This window comes from Filicampus tigris, chromosome 19, assembly GCF_054856515.1.
Source record: "Filicampus tigris isolate MCC_2025a chromosome 19, RoL_Ftig_1.0, whole genome shotgun sequence".
Classification (NCBI taxonomy): Eukaryota; Metazoa; Chordata; class Actinopteri; order Syngnathiformes; family Syngnathidae; genus Filicampus; species Filicampus tigris.
Window position 1 is genome coordinate 7,288,012 of NC_141235.1, and position 21,004 is coordinate 7,309,015.

Below are 21,004 nucleotides of genomic sequence, written 5' to 3' on the forward strand. Positions count from 1 at the left end.
AAGAAGCTACATGAATATAAGGTATTGTTTTTATAAGATTTGTTGTGCACAATCTCTACTCTAATTGTGTGTGAGAGCTGCATTTGAGGCTATGCAAGAGCTCACCGAGTAGCGGCATCAATTACCGGCACTACCCTGCATTGTCTTCACCTTCCTGTGTGTGCTTCCTTGCTCTCCTACAAGCTGGGTGCTCCGCTGAACCTCAGGCTACCCAGCCTATCAATGTGTATGTGTATGTGTGTGTGTGTGTGTGTGTGTGTGTGTGTTTTTGTGTCGTCTGGTAATATATCATCAGGGCTTGAACGGCCCCCCGAGCCAGAAGTTAATGAAGTGAAATGAGACTTATTAGGCAAACAGCCTTAAAGTCACTGACAAGCAAATGTAGTAGGGCGGTGAAATTATTCATGACGGTTGAAACAAAAGGTGGACAAAAAGGAAACAGATGCCACAAAACGGGCATTTTTTAACACTTTACGGCTAAACATTAGATCATACAAAAAAAAAAAAGGTTGAGCAGTATTTACCAGGATTCAACTCGCCTTCACACTTAATTTATTCATGTCAAAGACATTGCTTTAAAAAGCTAGCCACAAAAATGACAGCGTTCTAAGAAATAATTATCATTATTATAATTATGGATAATTATCGGCGTAACAATGAAGAGTTAGAGACGTCATCCCACCTCCGTTGGGTGGTGTAATGATTCAAATGTGGGCTGATCAATCAAGAATAAATTATGCCTAAAAACAGTCACTGGTTTGACATTGTTGGACATTTGACCAACCAATGAAGAGTAAGACTGCTTGAGCTCCTTGCTAATTACCGCCAGTGCTCTTTCGGTAATGGTAAGTCTCGCATGCAAGCCCCGTTCCTAATCGCCTCCCCTCAAATTGACCGGCAGCCGCACACATACACGATGGCTGGGTGCTGCTCTCAGGTCAGCTAGCGAGCAGGGGCATCATTACTCATCACTGTCACATATTTGGAGGCGGCATCACTATTTTGGGGGCGCAGTATCCACCCCATTGCCCACTCCTCGTGCTCCCGCGTCAACATTGGACGCAATCAATCTTCTTCGGCGACTCGTAAAGATGACCATCAATTAAAATATCAAGTTCCACCCCCCCCTACCCAAAGACCCGGAGGTCGACGGCGACTTTGAAGCTTGATACTTTTGCTTGGCTAAAAGGTGTTCGGCTTGAACTGAGTCAACTCCTTTGCCCCCCCATAACCCTCAGCGCCACGGGACCCTCACCCCGCATTGACCCCTGATCTGCGTTTGCTTAAGGGGTCATCGGGACGAGGTCGCTCGTTCAATCTCAGGCCGACGCCCTCAAAGGACCTCGAATCCCAGAACGTAGCTTGACCCCGATCTTTACCCAAACTCAAAGCTGGAGCTCGGATCAGGAATTGGACTTGACAACATCATGCTTCTGATCTGATTCCAAGGTTAAACATACACTTAAATCAAACGTAACTTCCCTTAATCAATTCATCAATCACAGGTTGGACTTGTCACTAGTTATCCCTGAATCTTAATTGAAGTGCTTGGCATGACATTTTAGACAGTTGTACGCTTTCAACTTTGTTGGAATTGTTTATTGCAGGGCAGCCCTTTTTTTTCTGTATATGGAATGGTTGACATGTAGACTGAAAGCTGATTAATTCATTTATCAACCAATCGCTGGTGCTGCCTGGTAATAACGTGTGGACTGGTCAATATATCTTCAAGAAGAAGTCAACCCAAACTTATTTTTTTCAAGAATATGTTCTATGAAAGCCCACTAGTTGAAACATACTGATTAATTTTGCATTTGTGGAATAATTAATCCACTCGTTTTTAGCTTTCTCCGGGGGCCGCCATTTTGTCACTTTCTGTCGACTGAAAATGACATCACAATTACTCAGGGCTTAGGTAACGACCAATCACGGCTGACCTGTTTTCTGAAACTGAGTCGTGATTGATCGTTACCAATCACCCTGTGTAGTTGTGATGTCATTTTCAGTCGACAGAATTGAGAAAATGGCCACCCCTGAGAGAGCTAAAAACAGGTGGATTTTGCCGCTTAACTCATATTCCACAAACGCACTATTAATCAGAATGCCGTGTTTCAACTAGTGGGCTTGCTGGGAACATATTCTTGAAAAAAAATATGTTTGGGTTGATTTCCGCTTTAAGTATGGTACCAATCAATAACAAGGTGCTACCTTTGATGTTTGACATATTGACTGACAAATAAAAGGGCAAGTGACCTGACCAACTAATCACCGTGAGTGCTGCTTGCATTAATTGTCAGGTACTGTAGAAAAGACTGACGTAGCAACTAATCACTGTCATGTCGACATGTAGAGTGACAAAATAGGAGACTAGCATTCTGAACAGCAGCATCTTCTTCTCTGATTTCTATTACTCTGCCGTCTGCGTTTCCTGCCACTGACACAATTGCCTTAAGGCCAACGGGATTCTTTTTGGGGGTCACCATGTGCACGTATGGGTGGGAGTGGCAGGGGTGGTGCGCTTTTGGGAGAGCGTGTGAATTACCATGTGTTGTGTAATTGAATGGGGAATTATTTAAGTCAAGTCCACTAACCAATCAAGAGTCAATTACTTAACAGTTACGCTGATTAATTAGTTTAATTATCCGACATACTGTCTCATGTCACGTGACGTATTCCTGGGAGACATCCAGGAATATGCTCAGCAGTGGGGGAGTGTTTTGTGGGGTTATGGGTGTCTTTTCAGCAGACTTATGGGAGCACGGAGACTCCAGATAAGAGACCTAGAGCAGCAGCAGCCCTCAGTTCTGATCTCAGCGCTCATCCCGTGCTGATAACCCTTGGCACACCTTTTGTGTCACCCGTCTGAGCCCTTTACCAACCAGACACATGCCTGTATTCATCCTTGTGTGAACCACGCACAAAAAAATGCTTCAATTCCCAAAGGGCGATTTAGGAAGTTAAAGATGGCACAGAAATCCATTTCTGTCCTTTAAGGAAAATGAATGCAGTGTTTCCCAACCTCTGTTGAGAGAAAAATGCGACAAAGAAAATTGACAAATGATTAATTTCCTCTCACTTTCCTGACATATGTATTCGGTATGAAATGTATGCCTGTTTAGTTGAACACAAAGCGATTATTTTGCTTTATGAATCCATCAGGTTGCTCGAAATTTCCCATTGGACAAACAGCCAATGTCTAATCGTGACCTATTCGAGTTTGTCATTGTGTGTGAGCATGGCGGTGATTTGTGATGAGCCATGAAAGACAAAACTGAAGGACGGAACATTACGAATTTTGGTAGACATGTCTACTATGAGCAGACCCACAAAAATCTCTTAAGAAGTCATCCCAAAAATGAGCACTTTGGGCTCATTTCTCGCCACTAATAGTATCCGTTTGGAAATTAACTCATCCTAGTGATTTTGTCTGAATGCTACCAAATTTGAACCACATACTATATGAAGGAAAAGTGAGACGAGGGGCTGGGGTCCCTCCAATGATGCAACAATGCAGCCCTCTACCCGCTTTTCCCTTGATGCATCACTACGAGCTTCCTGAAGTAAACACAGACTAATTGTCTGGATCAGGGCGAGATTTTTATCTCTGACCACCAACACCCCCCCCCCCCTTCCTCTCACTCTCCTCCTCCCCTCCATCCTAGCATCTCCATAGCGATCAGATCTCTGGAGGACACTCGGCTAACACCCAACTGTACTCGACCGCAGCCATTCAGACCCCCCCCCCCCCCCCCCTCAATATCTCGTGACCTTTTAATCCAGCGAGCGAACCTCACAATTAACACAAACACCGATAAAGGACAACTTCTAGAAGCTTTAGCACCCTGTTTTAATTGTGCACTTATCTTTTAATTGGCTGCTTGCGTACACACACACACACGCATATACAAGTTGAGTTTGTTGCCAAGTGTATGATTTGGAGGGAAAAAAATCAGAAAAGAAAGACGAGCTAAAGCAGGTGACAAGATGCTGAACATCTGGCAGACGGGAAGTGAAGACTGCAACGTCCTTTTTGAAGTGTGCAGAATAAATATTGGTGCTGATGTTGTAATCTGTTTCCCTGCAGACCCTCGTTACACACACACTCACACACATGCACACGCGCACGCACGCCTGCCGGTAAGCCCTTCATGTGTATTCTGCTGGCCTTCTCCGGGGTGTAGTGGGGGCAGGGTTTTGGGGTGAAATAGCTTGCTTATGTTTCCTGGGGTGGGGGCTTCTTGGTTGTTTGTGTGGGGTGAGGCTTGAAATTTGGTTGGTGCCTCTATTATGAGTAGACCCAGTAAAATATTGCCATTTTGGTTAGAAGAGTTCATTTTGGCCATTTTAGGGGTCAAAGATGGAGTTTTTCTAGAAATTTCATGTAATTGCTATCAAAGTTGGCCACATGAAATTTGCTAGTCATGTCTATCATGAGAAGACCCACATAAAAAAATCTCAAGAACCTATGTCTAATAAGGCACGGGAAATTGGTCAATTTGCTATGAAATAGCCATCTTAGGGCCATTTCAGCTATTTCCAGGCATCATTTAATGATGGACTTGTCCTAGAGATTTAGTCCCATAGCTATCAAAGCCATGAGTTTTTGTCATTCTGTGCAGTTGTAGCATGGCAGCAAAATAAACGCCACAAAGTTACAATAGATTTTGACCAAACACCTGCGTTAAATACATGCCTTCTTAATGACACAAATTTAAAGAAGCAATAACTGTTCGTAATGTATCATGAGTGTTGTATTTTATACCAAGTTGTTGTCATAGCTGAGACATGTCAACATGTGTGTGTGGGGGGGTGTGTGCGTGCGTGTGTGTGTGTGTGTGAAGTTGGTGGTGAGTTCAAGAGACTCTGCTCACTCGGGAATCGCCCTCCTGCCAACTGCCTGTCACTCCTGTTATGCCCCCAAACTGGCACTTTGTGGAATAAGGGGTTTGGTGTTTTGGAGTTCGGGGGTTGCGGCCTGTCAAGGAAGCTGACAAGACTGACTGGTGAAGTGACCGGCTCGTCGTAAATGTCCCGACGTTACGGTTATTTTGCAAGCACAGCTGCCTTTGCTTTAGTTCAATGGTTTTCTGCCACTCAAGATGGAGGAAAAAGAAAAATAGGTCGACACATACAGGGACACTTTTGGCATCTTAAATTAGTGCTCAAGGGGTTGCGGAAGCAGCTGGGAGTGATCCATGTGAGGATTTTCTGTTTACTTGTTTTTGTTTGTGCGGTGGCAAACAAGCTAGTCGAAGCGGAATATAAACATAGTCTTGCTGTACTGCTGTGATTTGACTGAAGTTTTTATACGATGATGCGATGTAAGAAAATATCACAATGTTGCAGTATTGAACAATATTGAAGCACTAGTATCCAAAGGTCAATATTGTTGCCATCCAATTGTCATGCAAATTCACCAGTGCAGACTGAATTGGGTTTAGTGAAGCAACATGTCTAATTGCCCAAGTTCCAAATACCTTTGTGTACTGAACTCAGTTTGGCTCTATTCAACCTCTCCTCTTCCTGCAGGAAAAAGACAATTGTTGGCATTTCCTGGTGTTTTATTTCAGTAATCTAGCACAGTGATTCCCAGCCACCGTGCCACAACATTCCAATTTAGTCCTTGATTGGTTAAAAACAAATATGTTGCTCGATCTACGCCTGTGACGTATATTGAGAAGAAGCATAATAGAGGTGTTTCCAGCAGAATGTACACTATCCTGTGTATTTTCCTTTTACCATTTATAGGATAGAATGATAGATTTGGGTTCAATTGAGCAGGCTCATATATCACCCGGACCAAGTAAATTTGTGAATAAGTTGAAATGAGATCATCGAGATTTCAATATACAGTATATAGTTATTCTGACATTTTTGTTTAGTGGTGTGCCGTGACATTTTTCTAATGAAATATGTGCCCTGGCCTAATCAAGGCTGTGATACACTGATTCACAATATGGCCACAAATCTATTTGCTGAGCATAGACTGACAGATTCTGAAAGCAAAATTGTGTCTATTCATTATTAAAAATGACTTCCATGTGATGAGTGTTGGAAAACTGCAGGCAAAAGGCAAGGAGACGTCAAGTTATTTAGCACTAACACAATCGGGGCTGACGTGCATCGAGATTTACTGCTCTCCTCGATGCTCAATGGGATTTTAACGGCTGTCGCTAGTTGCTGCCCGCGTGCCCAAATTGAACATTAGATCTTTGTCGCGGATTGAAGCTCACCCAGCGGCCGGCCGGCGTTCCCTCCAAATCATGTCATTTGACCCGAATCTCCCATTCCATTAGCCGGCATTCCCCACGGGGACACTAGCACTTCCCTCAACACTTGAACTCTGACCCGCAGCCAATAACAGCCAGGGAGGTTTTATAGGCACGTATGCAATTGGAGTGGTCTCCCTTTATGGAATTTCATTTTGTTCTCTGTATGCCTCTTGGCGTGTGGGTAAAAATCTGTCTCGTAATATGTATGAAATATAAGGTTGTCATGCCGACAGGGCAGGAGTAATGGTAAATAACAAAACAAGTTATCCCCGATGAGGGTTTTATCAACACTTAAAGGAGGCATGCATTCCCCCCCCCCCACACACACAATTGCAAACAGCTGCCAGGTTTCTCAACACGTCTATAACACGCTATCATCAAAACATACTAAGGATCAAAAATTAGTGGACGCTTTACATACTATTGCTTTAGCCTCATCAGTTTTTAGGGGGTCGACCTGGCTCATGAAAATGAGCCACTGCTGACTCCACCCCTTCTACTGATCAGCGGGAAGACTTTGTTACCATGACGATCAGGGCCGTAGCTAACGCGACGCGGCGTGTTATGTAAATTAGCCACACTCTTGAGACCCCACTGTAAGGTCACCTTTGTATTTTTTGTTTTTGTCAATTGAAGTCATTGTTAATGATGCTAACTTTGGATAGCATACAGGACAGCTTGTCCACGTGTTTTAGTTGTTATACCGGAGAATATACTTTGTTCCATAAAGGACGATGATAGCATGGTTACAGCACCAGGCTGTAGCTTGGGTGTGCATATGTCCAAATATATTCCATTCAACTGTAGATTCCCATAGAAAATTGGAGGAAAATTGTATGTTTAGAAATGACACTTATGTTAGGTAAATAGCTACGGTAAATATTTTTTTCTTCTTAGATTTGTTTCTTCTGACACCAACCAACAGGTTGAAACAGGTCATGCAGATTCTCTCAAACGATCAGTTTTACATTGAGACGAACAAACCGCTTCAGAATTGGTCAGGTTTTGGCACAAATTCCCAGATCCTACGAGCAGCGACATCAAATACAAGTGAACTTGGCAAACTGAACACTTCATCCGATCAGAACAGGCACCTCATTCTCTGATAAACACCTGCCGATTCCTTTTTAGAACCTGATAATGAGTCTTTGCGTGTGATTGACAGTGGCGCCTTCAGACTGAAGACTTTGAAGCGCGAGCACATCTGAGGCATACGTTCATGCATAATCCGGCGCTACACGCATCAAAACCTTACCCGCTCTGAAAAGGAATGAGTAATGACGACTCCAACGTGGAAGCTGCTGAGGCTTAAAGGAGATATACTGTAAAAGGGCCAAGGCGGTGGAAAGCGATAGAGGAAGTTGAGGGTCCTGAAGGACCCGTGGGACCGCCTGAAACAGTGATGATACAAGGCAAAACTTGAAAGCCCAGCCAGGAGCTCAAGATGTTCACCAAGAGTTATTGGTTGCCTCCATAACGAACCCCCATTTGCCACCAATGTTTCTCCGAGACCCCTCAAGCCTCGCTATCGAGAAGTCTGGCTGGAAAGAAAGCGAAGGCGATGGGCGGATGCGTCGGCTTTCTGGCCTCCTCTCCGGACGTAGATCCAAAACACGAGTGTAAACCATGAATTATTGCTCCCTCCTGGAACGCTCCCTCAAGATGTTTCAAGATGCTTTAAGTCCAAGCAAGAAGCTGAAGTCATAGCTCTGCGGAGGCCAGTAGAATGTCCGCACAACAAACCAGAGGCAACCATGGAGACCAGACGACGGACAGGGCGTCGTCAGCCGAAGATGTTCGTTGGAAATATTTTGTATCCAGAGCTCAAACCATAAAAACAGTCGCGAATTGTAGGAATCAAAATCTGCTCTATGGTTGCATGAAAAAAAACCTACATATCAATTCTCATGTTTTATCACAAAATGTCAGTTGTCAACAATATAAATGATTGTCTTTAGTACACAAATATGCCTAGTACTACAGTAATTAGACCACATTGTTAAAGATGCTAAGTTGGGCTAGCATATATGCATATATAACAACAATATATGTTGTTCCATAAAGGAATATACAGAAATGCCTAGTAGTGCAGTAATTAGACCACATTATATTTTTACACCAAAAGAGTTGTTGTAAAAGAGGCCCTCATGTGCTTTTCAAATTTTCATATCACCCTCAAAATTTTGTAATATTCAAAGTGTCTCTCTTTGCTGTGGAAATACATCCGTTTTGTTTTCATTGTAGTGCGTTACTTTTTTGCCTGAGATCCTGCTATTTCCTTTTAAAAACAGGCTTTAGGTTTGCACTAAAAGGCTCCTATCACATTAATTTTCTACCTTGTCATGAAATTTGGAACAGGATTACATTGCTACTGGCTGGCGACCAGTCTAGGGTGTACTCCGCCTCCCGCCCAAAATCAGCTGCGGTAGGCTACAACTCAACCACAACTTTAATGAGAACATGATTAGAACCTACTGACAACAGTTTAGTTGGAGTTGTACCTTTTAATAAAATAAGTTCTCCATTGTTACGGGTCCCATGCGGATGTTTGAGCTCCTTTGGAAAATGTTAATCTGCGAATGCACATTCATCTCCACCGATCCCAAGGAGGACAAGACAAAAGGTCTTTTTTGACTTTGCAAAGATGACTTATCGTTTCCAGGTTGGGCAAACGACGGATCAACGAGGTCAGCGGGTTTGAAGACTGTAAATATTCTCCCCGCGAGATGACAGTAGAAGCAACGGACAAACTGTATGAGGATCTTCTTTGATCAAATTCTTCCTGCTATGAAAATGTGACGGGAGAAAAAGAATGCAGGGTCCAACTGCGGTTCTTATGAAGCTCCTTCATAACTATTAACTGTGCGATGACACTGCTGGATATTCGGATTGATTTACCACCTCCTGGGATCACTTGGCCCGGACCAAAGATTCATTGGGGGCCCTTAATGGCTCCTCCTGCCTGGGCAGTGCTTCAAAGCCAAGATTCAGCGACTCCATACTTCATATCATCGCAGTAATGCTCTTATTTATGAGCTCGCTGCCGAAAGCCGGAGAATTAGACGGATTGGAGACCTCGTTTTTCAGGACATTCAGCAAAAAAAAAAAATCAATAAAGTACAAAACTATAAAGTAAAAGTATTAGGAAAGTTCTGAAGCAGTACTTCATGGAAGGCAACAGGAACCAAGAACAATAATAAAGATTGGACCTCCATGATAGAGCTACTGGTGTACAAGCATTTGTTTTCACTTTTCTGTCTCTAGAGTGGCTGCCCTCCCATCATGTGTGAAATTGAACAACCAAGTTAGCTGCCTTTTCTGAAAATGTGCGATTAAATATAGCATCAAAGGTAGAACATTGGTAGCAGTGCATTTGAAGAGTTGAAAAATACTTTTTCCTTTTTTCATTTCCTTTCTTTTTGCAGTTTTCAATCGTTCTCCCCTTTTTCACTTTTTATCCTTTTACATTTTTACCCATTATTTATCAAGGAAAGGCAATTGGAGATTTTATTTGGTTGCTTTTTCCCTTTTTCATCTTCTTTTGGATGTTTCCTTTCTCTAATTTTTCAAATATTTTTTTTCTCCATTTCCCATTCGTGTCCTTTTCCTTTCATTATTACAATGACCAAAGGCGGCGTTAAGGCTACTTGCTATCTGTCATCCTGGTAACGAAAGCTGTCCCCAGCATTTGAGAACTGCCCCCCACACCGCCCCCCCAAACTGATAATATTCAACAAGTGAATATTATGTGCTGTGTTTTGTCAATGTTATATGCTTGATGACTTTTATTAAGACATCTGGGAACTCTTTTAAATTGTGGAAAAATAACAGCACAATTTGTCTTCTTGAATCATCAAGGGGCTGTGTGACTCTGACCAGACCAGGAAAGCGATGTCATCGTTTGTCACCAGTTTGTCTGCAACACCGGCGTGATTAAGGCAGGATGTGCCCATGTGGTCCGGTAGGTTTGCCGTTGACACACGCACACACACCTTCTCTCATTATGCACACACAGAGCTCTCAAAAGTCATCACATTATGTACTAAAATAAAACTACAGATAATTGGATTAAAAAAATACGAGACTCTAGTAAAGGTAAAAGGAATTATTCAACTACTCAAATAATTATTTGCACGTATTTACTTACCACCATTGTCCAATCGTAATGCTGTTGTTGCTGCTGCTGCTGCTGCTGCTGGGCCGCAGAGATCCCATCAAGCAAAGGCTGTGCCGTCGCTGCCAATTCAGTTAGCAGGAATCAGCGGCGGCGGATATGAGCCAAGGGTACGAACCGGAGGACATCAGTGCCAGTGATAACGTCCTGTTGTTGTTGTTGTTGTGCGTGTCCTTGGCTGTGCGAGGACGAGGAGGAGGGCAATGAGCTCCACTGATGTTGTTTGTTCATATTGAGAGAAACCAGAACCATGAAAACAAGAAAGGAAGACAATCAAAAATGGATGAGTGTTCCCTTTTTATTTTTGTTCGAAGAGTCAAGCAGGTGGAAATTGTAGTCGCTCCATTTTCTACTTTTTTTTCCTATATTTTTTTCCTTCCTTTTTTTCTCCATTTTCTTTGTCCGTTTTCTTGACTTTCTTACTATTATGTATTTTTCCCTTTTAACGCTTCTTTCTTTCTTTTTCCACTTAGTTTATACCCTTTTCTCATCTCTCCTCCTTTATTTTCATATTCTTCAGTCTGTCATTCATTGTTTCCATCTTTTTGCCTTTTAGCCCTTTAGTTTTCCTTATTTTTTTCCTTTTTCTGTTTTACAGCCATATCTCTGGGGAAATTGTTGGCCAGTTCCAAGCTGTAGCACCTCAAGGGTGTTTGAGTTAACAGAATTTTTTTTTTACGTCTAAGGTCAAACTACATTTCAGATCTGAACAAACCATCCTTTCTAACTATAATGAAAAAATAAAGTCTGAAGCTTTTTGAAAGCTTTTCTAAAAAAAATAATAATAATAATAATACACTCCAAATTAAATTGTATTTTGCATGGTCTTGAGCTGTATGAATGGGGAGCAACTGCTAATCGGCCCGCAGGCTGCATACTCCCCCTCAGGCTAACAGGATGCAACAAGTCAGAGGAATCAGTATGGGGGTGGGGGCGCAGAGAAAGGGACGATGGATGCTCAGACAGCCAGAGGCATGAGAACAAACACAAAGCAGATGTAGAACATGTACAACATGTGTGTTAGCATGTAGCCGCACGGTGAATAAGTGTTTTTTGTTAATTGTGTACCACACACACACACGAGCCTGACACTTCCGATGAGTCAAGTCTAAAGCTGACTTTTTTTATTTTTGTCATCCTTATTAATACCTTGTCTTGTGTCCTATTTTATAACCTAAACCAATGAGTTATGTCTTTGGAAGTCATATATTTTGATTGCTATTAAGTCTACCCCTAACTCTAACTCAGAACGTTAACCCTAAGCACTAACCCTAAACCTTAATACCAAACTCGTAGCCCCTCCCCATAAACCCTAACTCAACCTAACAGTACTCCCTTCGCCGCTAATTCCAATAATGATACTAACCTGTCACTATTAACCCAAACTGGGTCCAAAATGCTGTGGCTTTATTGTATGTACGATATAGGTTTTTACTGGGAAGTGTTTGCGCTGATGTTACCAACATTTGTGTGAATGCTAAATAAAAGGTGCAAGGTACATTTAGCGCTGACACTACAAAAGTGAATTGATCAAGCTGTATTGTCACATTTGTGTTTGGCATTTTCAAGCAGACCCCACCCTTGTTTCTTCTTAACGTTCCACCCTAATGGCACTAATGAGCATGTGAAATAGTTGGAAATATGACACGAGCAAGGAGAAAAGCAATGACAGAGCCAAACGTCGGGCCGAAGAGACCAGGGAGCAATTTATTCCTCCTCCCCTGAGGAATTACAAGCCCGAGTCTTGGTGTCTCCGAGCCAGGGACTTGGTTCTGCCCCCAGGCGCCATGGTTTTTGGGCACAGGGATGGATTTATCTTCTTCTTTTTTTTAAAGCGGCAGCCAAAACCATTGGCACTTCAGCCCTAAAATTGTGAAAGAAAACCGGTGCAGTGGAAATATGTTTCATGGCGTGGGGCTTTGTTTTATCAGTATCATATTTGGAGAAGCTTCCCAGGGTGCCTCTGCACCACCGCCCTGACCCCCTTTTCATTATTTAGTTTACATGGTTAGCCAAAGAGGGAATGAAACAGTTGACATTTGTTGGTTAACCATATAAAAAAGTGCCAGATTCCATCTTAGCAATGCTACTAGAGCCCCCAAAAAGAATCTAATTATCTAATATGCTGTCATCAGCTCTGTTGGAAAGACAAGCTTACTTTACATGGGGAAAAAATGTCAGATTTTTGATGGTGGAGGAGAAAAGGAATAGAATGTTGTAGGGCCCGACTGATGTGGATTATTCTTAGGGCGATTCGGATTTGTCCAAAAAAAAATTCTGAAAACCGATAATGAATAAAATAACTGCTCGATTTTGCTTCCAATGTTGCAACTTTTGATGTGAATGCTTGCAAAAGAGACCAAATGCGCGCACTGTGTACATTTAGTGCTGACATGACTAAAGTGAATTCGAGCTGTGGTGTCTCATTTGTCTTTGGCGTTTTACAACTAGCGTAATTGTGCAGTTTTCTTTTTTTTATGTTGCAGTTGTGGACTATGTTGTACTATGATCAGTGACTAGATGATGGGACGTTTTGGTACCAGTTACAATGGAAATTTAGCAGAACAGTCCGCGGCATGGGATGGGATCAAATTGTGTTTTGTCTTTAGACTTGATAAGGTAACTTGATGTGTCATCTAAGTGTGATAGCGGCTGCCTTGGTAGTCAGCATACCTTGAACACTGCAATTTCTCTTATTTCCTGCAAGGAATTAACTGAAATGAGAGGACAGTCTGGCGCTAAAGCCACACCACAAATGCGACGATGGCTCGCAATATCGTGTTTGAGGTTAGCAAATGATGTTGTGCGCTTTATGACATGGTTTCTGTCATTTCGCACACTTCAATGCTGATGGCGGCCAGATGAGTCAGCGGCTGGAGAAAAAGTTTAGATTTGGGAATGAGGACAAAACCACAACACGTTAAAAGGATTCCAAAGGGGTTACGATGTGGGTGTTTCTGGTTTTTGCCGACGCCGTAGCGCAGATTTAAGATGTGTTTTTCTGCCACTGGGTGAGGTCCACCCCCCTCCTCCCTCGTTTCTCTGACCACTTGGCACACTTTGCCCTCCAGAAAGAAATTGTTCATCGCTGGGATGAAGCAGATGAACTGCTTGTCGGGGGGGGGACTGCCACGGTGAGCTGTTGGCCTGAGATGCCGACATTTGTGTGCATGACCATCTTGTTGAAAGGTGGGCCAAGACCCCGCTGGATGAACACCATATGTGTCCCCCCCCCTTGCCCTGCACTTGAGCCAAAGCACACAAGACATCCTAATTGTTATGCCCTCATTTTCCCAAATGTCAAAATATGCTTCTGGAGCTCAGCTGCACCTGCCCCACCATCCATCCATTGGTCAGCCCGTTGTCGAGTTAGGGGCTCTGTCAGGCATTCTGGCCATAAATTACTGTATGTGTGTTGTGAGGTTTTGGTTGGTTGGCTCGTTGGGTAATTGGTTCCCTCATTGGTTCATTTGGTTAGTTTCTTCTTCTTTTTGTAAATTACTATATTGATGAGGTTTTGGTTGGTTAATTTCTTGGTTAGCTGGTTATGTATTTGGTTCATTCATCCAGTCATTGGTGTGTTGGTCAGTTAGTTCTTTAGTTCGTTGTTTTAGTTAGTTGTATGTCCGTTTATGGTTGGTTTGGTTAGTGTGTTTGTCTTCCTTTCCAGAAATTCCATGTGAGGTTTTTTTTTTTGTTTGTTTGTTTGTTAACTAGTTAGCTGGTTTGTCAGGTATTTTGGTTGTCCGGCAATTTGTTTATTGGTTGGTTAAGTACTTCCTGGAATCGTTAGTCGGCTGGTTAAATATTTTTTGTCGGTTGGTTGATTAGCTATTTGTGGGAGTTGTGAGGTTTTGGTTGTTTGATTACATAATTAGTTTGTCCATCTATTTTGTTGGTCAGTTGGTTGGTTAGATAGTTTGTCTGTAAATTGCATAGGTTAGTTTTTGACATTTTAGTCTATTGGTTTGTTTGTTTGTTTATTCATCAAACAGTCAGTTGATTGGTTTGTCTGACAACTAGTTATTAGGCTTGTAGATTTACAACTCAATTCTTTTGTTTATTGTTTGTAAATCTGTCGATTTAAAAAGTGCTATTTTACCGAACGGCAAATGCTTGCGAGTGTTTACAAACATTGCAAATGTTAATTTTTTCAAATGGGTTCGTTAAAGGTTGCCGCTAAATGCGATACCATCTTAAGTTGTCGTAGTTGTGAGTTTTTGGTTGGTTAGTTATTTTGATAGCTTGGTCGTCAGTTGGTTATTATCTTATTAGCTCAGACTTAATACCTTGCTATCTAAATCATATGGTGAGTATTCATTTAGGCAGTAATAGGGAGCCGACACCTAATGCTGGAAAATTATAGTAAGTAGTTTGTTATTGGTTATTAAAGATTTACATGTATCTTGTGTTTCTGTCTGCTTTGCATTGGTCTCTCTCACTATGCTGATCCATATTAGTTCCAGAACTAGAACCGTGTAGACGCCCTCAAGCAAGCACTATTTTGAGGGGGGCGGTGTTACCACAGCATGCATGTCGATGGCTACACTAGTGTGTGTGCGTGCTTAATACGTAATGTGTGTCTGTGTCTCACCACCAGACAGAACCTCACCCTGGCGGTTGGGGGAGAAACTCGTACATGAATCGCCATCAGAAGAAAACCGCCGTTTAGTCATAATCAAATAACCAAGCTGCCCATTATAACTAAAGCATGACAAATATACTCTCAAGCTAATAGCAGTGATTTCTGTGCCCCACTCTGCTTCATTATAACAACAGCAAGAGGTGCGTTTGTCTTATGTTGCGCACCAAAGAGACTCCAAGTACAACAAACAGCTCTGACAAAAGGCCGCTTGGAAAATAAAGACTAATGAGTAACTACAAGTCAAACAGCGCCGCACCACGCTGCATGTTTGCCTTGTGCCGCTCACACGTCAGCACGCTTTCATTAGACTACGAGTGGCCATTCGTCACTGCCACAACAAGCAGTGTTGTGGCAATATTTGATATATTAATGCCATAAACACTAGGGGAAACACAAAGTCTTTCATTCGGGAAAGAGAAGGGAGAAATTGCATAGGGCAGGAATGTAGCGTACAAGGTCTTCTGACTGCTGTCACACTAATACAAAATGTTGCCATCACAAAGACACAGTTCATGCAATTAACCTCATGCTGCTTCACCAAGACATTATCTGACTGTCATGTGTCACAAGCAAGAATCCTATTGAGGGGTTCTATTGAGATTTAAGTCAATCAACAGTCCACGAAAATTTTAAGGCCATATCGCCTAGCCCTACCTTAAGGGTAAGTTCTTTCACCCATATTGATTCTAAATTCTCTACTGGCTGCTTTTAGGTGCTTTGCCTCAAAGGGTTGCAATTTTCCTCACCGTCAATCAGTGATGGCAACACTCAGACGTCGGCCACCCTTTTTTGGCTACAGTCGACCACCATGTCGTTTCATTAACAAGAGTTTGGTTTCAATCAGCCTATTTACATCTGTCATTGCCATCAAATATTGCCACATTTGTACATTTACCCACGTGCGAAGGAGTAACTGGCTCCAGAGACTCGCAAGGCAAATGGAAAGTTTAGCCACAATTGATGTCAGACCGTGAACATAAGTTTATGGACATTAGGAACACTTATTGCAGTAGTCATTAACAAAAAAACATTCGATGCTTTCAAAGACATTTTCATCATCAAACCTATTAGCTGAAGCACATAAAATAGTCTTTCAGTTTAAGACGACTTTTTGAACTGATTGCCAGATGAAGTCCTCTCCCTCTGTCTTGAATGGCAAAATGTATAGATAAAATGTACAATACCCAAAATGCACCCGTTGCAGACTGGATAACATGTGCTTGCATTTTTCTGCAAACCTGTGCCAGACCTTAAAGGCCAAGTGCTTGATTTCAAAGGGTTAAAGCCAGTGTGTCTTCTTAACCCTAACCCCACACACGTACGCAAACTTTGATTTCACACACACACACAGTGTGTACCATTCGACCTGCTCCGTTTTAACCTTTTTGACTCGCCACCTGCCCACTGCAATCTGCTCGGCATGTTCTGCGCTCCAGACATGCTTGACCTGTGAACACGTGTCACCAAACAATAAACAAACTCACTCAGGTCGGAGCCCCTGATAAGACCTTTGACAATCTCGACTAATCTTTTTGGGAAGGTGAAACCTGAAGGTAGCCATGTGAGTAAGGGTCCCACCCCCCTCCTGAGGTCCACATTGAAGAAGTTCAAAGAGCAGCTGTGTCATTTCTAAAAAGGCTCATGCTTAACTGTTGTGGCAAAATTTATTTTTTTTACATTTCCACTGTGAGCAATCATGGAGAAAGACTACATCTTTTAATTGGACTAAACATTGTAAAAGACTAGGGTCCCAGTTGTAATTTGGGTGTTTGGGTCACTATGTATTGGTTGTTGGTGAACATGACAGTTTTCCAGTCTGTTTAGGAGCAGAGTTGTCAACAAGTCCCGGGCAGTGAGTGCGATTGGTTGTTGGGTGAACTGATCGAGTTTCTGGTCCATTTTGAATTGTGCAGAGCAAAGTTGTCCGTAAAATGTCGGGGTTTTTTGCCCGATTTGCGGTGATCAGAGTGAAGTTGGACACCGGTGTCCGTGGGACGGTGCGTTTCATTATTCAGCAAACAGGCAACTTCCTGTTGGTTTCAGTTGTTCGGAACAAAGATTTTGATGGTGTTTGGGAACTGTTGTATGATAATCATTCTGTTTTCTGGTTGATTTACGTCATTCCGGCTAAGATTGTCGACACCGGTGCAATCTGAACCTTTGAGTTTTACACAGTTGATGGAATGTGCTGCGAATTTTCTGATTTTCATTTGCTTGGAGCAAAACTGTTGACGGTTGGGTGACAATCTTGTCTGTTTGCTGGGCCACTTCCATTCTTCTAAATGAAGTTGTCAATTGGGATTGGGTGCAATCAGTTGTTTGGCGAACATGTTGAATTTTCTGGATTTGGAACAAAGTTGTCGACTGAAGTGGCAGTGATCAAAAGTGTAAGTTTTCCGCTTGATTCTGTTAATGTCACAAAAGGAGTTTGAAACGGTTTTCATGATCAACTTTTTTTTCTGGCTACTTGTCTCCAAGGCATGGGGGGCATTTACAATAGTCTCTTTATGGGGGGTTAGGTACGTTGCATTTGTTGAATTCAAACCCTGGTTAGCACCCTTTGCCACACTTGGTTATTAAAGTGGTGTGCAGGGTGGACATCTGCAGCACCAAAGATAGGAGGAGACTTCGAACTTGAAGAAGCTCCTACGTGAGCGAACATCCCTAAGCCAACACCTTCAAGGATACTGACCTCTTGCCTATGCCAGAGTCAGTCGTTGAGATTTATGAATTTTCTGAGCAATGTCATAAAACGGCAAAGCATACGTATGCCTGAATGGGTCTTGGATCTGAACCAGCTGTCCAGTCCAAAAATTCATTTCTTTCTTTTTGCATAATCCTGCCAACTAACAAAACCCAACACACCAAAGCTACTAATCTCCCAAACTCAAAAACATCTGGACATTTTTTGACACGTTTGCATCATGTGAAATGTCGGCACTGTAACGGAATGATTTCACGGGATGTCACACTAAGAAAAGCAAACCACGATAAATCAGTCGCGGTGGCGGCGGGAGAAATGTGGCCGCTACAGACAAACTGCCGAGACGTCAATCACTGACGCGACAACCATTTCTGCACATTTAACACGGCCTCTTAAAATCGGGTCTAAAGGGATACGTTGGAATGCTGAGAGAACACACAAAAAAAGAATGAAAGGACGCCTCTTCTTCATTGGAGGTGGAGTGGGGGTCTCTCATCTCCTTGGCATGCACAAAGACATGTTTGTAGCCCAGTGTCCATCATTGCGGAACTGCACCTTAACACTGCAACCGATCCTACACCTCTTCGCCCAAACTTGGGCGGAACAAGATGGAATTAAGATAAGCACCATCAAATGTCTATGATTCTTGCTGATCCTACAAACGATTTTTCAAAATAAATGAAAATATATTTCACAAAGGCTCCTAAATATGCTTAGATCTGCAACCTCCTTTCTCCCCAGTGACGTTTCGCCCAGGCGGCTCGCCAAAGGGGGCCTCGTGAAAGGGCTCCCTGAAAAGAAGCCGCCAGTCCAGGCTCGGCAAGATTTAAGGGGGAATGAGTTGAGGGGGTCGGCACGGTCAGCCGGAGCATAAATGCCTGGCATTGTCTCTTGTGAGGAGATGCTCTCAGCAGGGAGTCCATATAAACCCCGGCGGCAACACTAACACTTGCAGCTCCAGGGGCTCCCCAAGGGAACACCCCAAGACCCTCTGCCTAGGAGAAACAGCTGAGGAGAGCCCCCTCACCCCATGTCTGTTTTTCTGGTCGTCTGCTAGGTTTATCATCGCGGAACATATGTATGGTGAGGTCACCTCATGAATTGTCGACCCCCCAAACACCAAAACCCAAAATGAAACAGAAACGTCTTTGTGGCAAACTGACCAAAGCTTTTAATTCCTCTGGTGGAAACAATTGGCATGCATGCCTCTACCGATACAAGTTTATACGTCTACGCAGCGCAGGGATGAGGTGGAGAATGGGGGTCGACGTCTCACCGAGTCTTTTGTGAAGCGTTTCTGCCTGCCTCGTCTCCGAGCCGTGAGATGGGCAAACATGAAATCCGAGTGGAAAAGGCCCACAAAGGGTTGCAGGAGGATGACTAGGGAAGGAGCGCTGGGGGGGAAGGTGGGCGGTTTGTCCCTGCACCCCAGGCACCAGAAAGTAGCAAAACCCCACAGATTCATGTGAAAGGAGTCCTTATGAGGACCTGGCTGTTATTCCACAGTCGGATTAAGAGGCTGCCAGCTCCTGTATGGCTCTGTCCTCTTTTTTTATCTCTCACTCTCATAGGACCAACATTCTTGTGCGTTTTATTAAAAACAGGCAAATTCAGTCCATCCTTCTTTGGTACCGTTCTGCAGTTAACAGTTTGTACTTAAATTCAAACGACTTCTTAGTATCTGATCTCCAAGCTTCACACATTTTTAGGATTTCGCGCCAGGGTTACGGACTCATCCAATGGTTAGGGTTTCAAATTAGCAATTCCAAGCAAGAGTTCAGTACTCTTTCAAGAAAGGGTTAGAATCTGTAAATCAGGGTTAGTGTTTCAAGCCAGGGGTTGGGTTCTAAACTACGGTTGGGGTTAAACCGTAAAATTAGAGTTTCAAGACACAGTTTGGGTTCTAAATTAAGGTTCCAAATCATGCTTCCAAAGCAACGTTAAGGTTTCAAATTGGGAGTCCAAGCCTGGGTTTCATACTAGGATTAGGGTTTCTAATAAGGGTTTGATGTCTGGGTCAGCATTTCAAATGAGGGTTGCAAGTCAAGGTTTACGTTTCAAATTGGGGTTCTCAGAAAGAATTGGGGCTTTAAATTAGGGTCTCTCTGTAACTGGAAGAACACAGATTCACAACATCAAAAGGATAGACGTGATAATCCCAATGTTTGAAGTCATGATAATGTGTCGTAGGAGATGATGATGCATCACAATATTGTTGTCTGTTTTTTGTTTTTTCACTGCATCGTTTTCGGTCAAGAACTAGCAAGAAATCAAAGTAGCATTCGGCCGTTATGCCGCCTCTTGTTCATTTACATCCACAAAGGAAACAAAAGCATCCTTAATGAAAGTTATCTTCTGTCATCTGTTTCGTCTTCCTGGCGAGCTCAAAGCGACCAATCGCCTGGAAGCGAGAGGCGAGCCAGGAAGAATCCGGCTAAGATCGGGAACCCGCACGAATGTCAAGCCCCCCCGCTCTCTTCTGCCCTGTCGCTGGCTAACTTCTCATTCAGGAAGATTTACAGTAATCTGCTTGATCAAAGACAGCATTGCAATCCCATTCCGCTAATCCGCTTTGATGGCGACTCGCGCGCATGTAATAACACCGACACAGTCTCTTTTTTTTCCATTTGTCAAAATCCTTTACTGGAAAACACTCAAATATAAAACTATTTTAGCCTTTGGTTACCCCAATAAGAACATCTCTAACATAACGAGACAGTGTTGGGCTTTCACATTAGACTTTCGAGACTTCACAATTCAGGTTATGATTACATATTCAAGTTAGGATTTGAAGCCAGAGTTACGGTTTCACATTAATAGTTTTAAAATCAGCTTTAGGGGTCCAAATTAAGGTTTAAAGGCAGGCAGGGTTAGCGTTTATGCTTTCAAGTCAAATTTGATATTGACAGGGTAGGGATCATTTCACAGCAGTATTTCGAGCAGAGCAAGTTGTTTATGCATTCGTTCATGCATTCATGTATTTGTTTTTTTTTCACCAGGCGTCCTGCCATTTGGTCTTGTGTATTATTTTCCTTCATTATGATTGTCATCTGTTTCTCATTAAACTGTAGGAGCTCCCTTGAGGATTATTAATAACGTGCATGCATTTTTACAAATTATTTAGGTATCAAATTTACTAGTAGTTGCAGAAAACTCTCATAGTGTGCTTGTATCAGGTGTGTGTAGAGGGTTGTGTGTGCGGCTTCATG

General features: G+C 42.8%; 1 long non-coding RNA gene across 5 annotated transcripts in view; it reads left to right on the forward strand.

The window, feature by feature from the left end:
* Positions 1-21,004, forward strand: part of LOC147129220 (uncharacterized) — an 87,899-nt gene that overhangs the window by 21,072 nt on the left and 45,823 nt on the right. For all 5 annotated transcript variants that reach the window (XR_015082667.1, XR_015082668.1, XR_015082669.1 and 2 more), the window contains exon 3: positions 10,131-10,233. This is a non-coding gene — a long non-coding RNA (uncharacterized LOC147129220). The remainder of the gene's footprint in view (positions 1-10,130; positions 10,234-21,004) is intronic.